Source organism: Microtus ochrogaster, unplaced genomic scaffold (genome assembly GCF_000317375.1).
Source record: "Microtus ochrogaster isolate Prairie Vole_2 unplaced genomic scaffold, MicOch1.0 UNK57, whole genome shotgun sequence".
Classification (NCBI taxonomy): domain Eukaryota; kingdom Metazoa; phylum Chordata; class Mammalia; order Rodentia; family Cricetidae; genus Microtus; species Microtus ochrogaster.
In genome coordinates, this window is record NW_004949155.1 from 1,702,839 (window position 1) to 1,707,635 (window position 4,797).

A 4,797-nucleotide genomic window follows, 5' to 3' on the forward strand; every position below is an offset into this window, starting at 1 on the left:
ATATTGATAAAAATTCAAAGTCAATTTTGTTACACTGTATATATGTTTCTATTCTTGTTTAAAGAATTTTTGTTTATTGATACAAATTTAAGGTTATTTTTGTTACTACACACTGTATATATGTTTTTACTCTTGTTTGACGTATTGTACCTATGCAGTTCATTTTAAAACGTACGGTAAAATTCTAGTTTTTGAAAGTTATTATTGCCGGGCGATGGTGGCGCACGCCTTTAATCCCAGCACTCGGGAGGCAGAGGCAGGTGGATCTCTGTGAGTTCGAGACCAGCCTGGTCTACAGAGCTAGTTCCAGGACAGGCTCCAAAGCCACAGAGAAACCCTGTCTCAAAAAAACCAAAAAAAAAAAAAAAAGTTATTATCAACTATTTTTTTGTTTTGTTTTGTTTTGTTTCATTTTGTTTTTAAAGACAGGCTTTCTCTGTGTAGCTTTGGATTAGAGCATGTTCTGGAACTCTGTCTGTAGACCAGACAGGCCTCAAACTCACAGAGATCTGCCGCCCTTTGCTTCCCAAGTGCTGGGATTAAAGGTGTGCACCACTACTGCCCAGCTATGAATTATTTTGGATAGTCAGGAACACAAGTCAGCAGTGAGTCATCTATAACAATCAAATTTGTAGATATGCTAGGTATGCTTTCCAGATCATATAGAGAGATATTTTGGATAGATAGATAGATTGTATTAAAAAACCTTTCAAAGACCTAGCGAATATGGCATTTAAAATGTTTTAATTTAGGGATTTTCATGACAATGAGACACATCTGCTCCTGGCTGCACCAATTTACTTCAGAGATGATAGGCAATGAAGAAACTCCTGAGGGAGTTTGCTGTCCTTGTGGCAAGGCTAGCCATTTGGCAAGCAGCTGCTCTTGTCTGGACTGCTTAACAGTATGTTTTATAACTGGGCATGCAGGACCCATGGGAAAGGGACTGCTAAATTTTGCCAAAACAAAGTGGATGGTCCTTCAGTGTTCCTGCTTCCCAGAAGAAACTGCCAGACATTCTGCCGGAAACAGAGAAAAGTAACTGACAAACAGCTAATATAGGCAGGACAGTCTTTCAAATTTCCTGTTTCACTGAAAAGTCTGCCAGATACTATGGGCTTTCCAAAGAGTCAAAAAGAGCAAAGCAAAGTGTAAAATATCGATACAACACACCTTCGGTGACACGCTTCCTCTAACAAGGCCACACTTAATCCTCAAATAGAGCCACTTCCTGGTGACTAAGGACTCAAATATATGAACCTATGGGGGCCATTTATTATTCAAGCCATCACACCCTCTCTGCCTTGTCAAGGTAGGCCACTCTTTCAGATTCCTCACTCACAGAAGATCTCCCCTGATCTTCTGGGGCAGGCAATAGAAGATTGATACTGCCCTATGTGGCAATCAAAGAGTTAATGTTGTCCTGTGTCATAGCTGAAGAATGATGCTGCCCTTGTGCCACCTTGGTGACTCTGCCCCCAATGAAACCATCAAGAGCTCCATGGAGAAACCTAGGATAGCTATCTAGGAAGCAGGTAAGTCTATATAATCTATATAATTTTAACTGATATACGGGCTCCTTGGGCTATACTTTTTGCTCTAATTTATTCTTCTTAGATCTATGATGATGTTGATTGCTAACTGTAGCTTTATCAGTTTAGCAGCCACTTCCTGGTCAGTCCATCTCATATGTGAAAATAAGGCCTTGCTTTTTCTCAGGCTACTAGGTCACCTGGAGAGAAAGACACACTCCCAGACAGGTTTACCGTGTTGGCAGGCTTCACATTCAAAAGGAGAATACATGATGTTGAGATTTTGAAGGTTCAGTCAGGCAGTGGGAGTGCACACCTTTCTTTGATTCCAGCGCTCAGAAGGTGGCACTCTGTGAGTTCAAGGCCAGCCTGGTCTACAGAGCACTTTCCAGGCGAGACAGGGCTGTTACACAGAGAAACCTTGCCTCAAAAAGAAGAAGACCCCATAGACTCATATTTGAATTCTTGATTACCAAAGAGCGGCTCTATTTGAGAAGGATTAGGAGGTATGGTATTATTGGAATAGGTTTGGCCTTGTTGGAGGAAGCGTGTCACTGGGGATGGGTTTTGAGGTCCACACCAGGCCGAGTCTCTCTCCCTCTGCTTGTGGATAAGAATGTAGCTCTCAGCTACTACTCTCAAGCATCATGCATGCCTGCTGCTGGGCTCCCTGCCATGATGAGAATGAACTAAGCCTCTGAAACTGTAAACAAACCTCCAATTAAATCCTTTATTTTATAAGAGTTGTCTTGGTTGTGGTGTCTCCACAACAATAGAACAGTGACTAAGACAGCATATTCATGCATTGCCTTTTTATAATGTTGGGGGTCAAATCCAGTGCCTCATACATGTTATGCAAGTGTTCTGTTACTGAGCCATATCTCAGATCTTTCTTTTTATTTATTTATTTAAAACAAAATGTCACATTGCACCCAAGGCTATCCTAAAATTCACTATGCAATGCAGGCTTGCATCCTCCTGCCTTGGCTTTATGTGTGTTGCTGGGATTACAAGCGTGAGGCACCAAACCAGATGTGTGTATATGTGTGTGTGTGCGCACCCTCACGCACATGTGCATAGGTGTTGGGGATTAAAGAAAGGGCCATAGCCACTGGACACATTCTACTTCTGCATATCATTCCTAGGACCAACACATATTTTTGAATACAAACTAGGGTCTATGCTTATTCTACATCATGAAATACACCAATAAATAGAAAAATCTCAACCCTCACAAACGCTATATTGTAGTGGAGAGAACAGAAAAATAAAATAGATGGGTAAAACAGGCTGGAAACATTGTTTGGGTAAATCACATGCTCTTGGTTTAATTTCCCACACCAAACATTACATTAGAGAAAGTGTTGCTGAGGAATACAAAACGCTTATTCACCCAAGCTGAATGTGATGTTTATCACTAAGGGGCATCAGTACAAAAACGGTGATTTTCAGGCTAAGCCATACTTGTCACAGCCCAAGCAAACTCGACAGTTAGGAAGAGCCTTTCCCAGAAAAGCAACATGCAGTTAACAGTGTCCAATAACCTTTCGAGGCCTTCCTTCTCTGAGGGATGTTAACGGTGAGCAAGTCCAAAACATCCAACGGTCACGGGTGTCTGAAAATGAGCACAGGTGATCTGGTTAAAACAGCCACTGTGTTTTGCTCAGAGAACCACATTTTAGAAGAACAATTTAGGCAGACCTAAACCAACATAAAATTTAAACTAAACTGGCAATATAGACCATGAAGAAAGCACTTGCCTTGCATGTGTGTAGCCCTGGGTTCCAAACTCAATACGATAGCAAGAACAAACAAGCAAAAATTGTTCGTGAGAAGTAGTGGCTCAGGCTTTCAAGAAACAGATCAGTAAAACCAAGTAGAGAGTGCAACATGAGAAGTCAGAAAGTCATAGCAAAGGTCCTCCTGTCTTTAAGCATGCCCCCTGAGGTTCCTAGAGATGCGAAGTGGTGTTTGAAAGAGAGATAGACACCTATCTACTGTAGGACAGACTAGATCCCTAGGCCTCACCAGAAAGGCACTAAATGGAGACAGACTTGAGTAGAATGGGGTCAAGTACTTTTTATGGGTAAGTGACAGTCAGGGCTGGTCTAGAAGGAAGTGAGCAACCTTCCTGTCACTGCTGACACTATCCAGGCAAAAACAGATGCGTTCCAAAACACTCTGACCCTATCTTTGGAGTATAGCCCCTGACCAATCCTATGTGGAGTGGCTAGGTGATTAAGAAAAACCTGAAGGACTGGTAGCCTACCCTCGAGGCTCACAGAGGAGCAGCGGGAGCACCCATTAGTGCGCTAATCAGTGCCTTCATTGCCAGAATCTTTCTAGGCCTCTGTACTGGGTGCTTGTATGGGGCACAGTCACCCTCCTCATCTTCCAGCAAGGTTACCAGGCAACAAAGATCTTCCCCAAGGCATCTGTATTCCATCTTCTCTCCCTCCCCGTTTCAACTGAACACAGGAAATTGATTTTAATCTAAAGCCTTCCGTTGCTTAGCAACGGAAGTGCCAGATCCTAGCAACCAAGAACCACAAAGGACATTGCCAAAAGTGGGGGCTGTCTGGGCCCTGCTCTTGCTCAACCACTGAATGCTGCATCCTCAGTGTTTCTTCTCTCGCATGGTGAGTATTAAGAGGCTGATTGCTCAGGAAGCTGAATGACCTTACCCAACACCCACCTGTCGTCCCAGAGCTCCTTCAAAGCAAATTTCCCAGAAAAGTGGAATACAACTCGCCATGGCTAATACAGGGTGGCTGCCCCTATGAATCACTTCAACGGAAATGTACAGAACTTGGTAGTTGTGTGTTGTAGGGATTCTGTTGGCTGACTGGGTGGGAGAGGGCTCCTGATACCCTGTATGACAGCAACTCCCACCTGGGGTAGGTGGGGGCAGGATAATCCTAGATCATTCAAGTTGGAAGGGACCAGGGAGCACACAAGATAAATCACTACCAAAGATTTGTAACTGAGATTCTGGAATACTTTGGGCCTGCATACCTAGGCCCAAAGGAATATCCCAACACAGAATCAACCAACACTATCAGCTTCCCTATTAGGCCAATGGGCAGGGCCAGAGGCACTGCCTCTCCCTGCTGTAACACCAAGATTGCCAAGCCTTGAAGAAGGCATTGCCTCAAGCTTTCTGAGATAGTTCCAGGACAAGAGGGTGGTCACCTAAGGAGAATTACTACTTGGTGAACAACTTCCCCAGAATGAGAGGCACCAGGAGTGGCCTTTCCAGAATTGA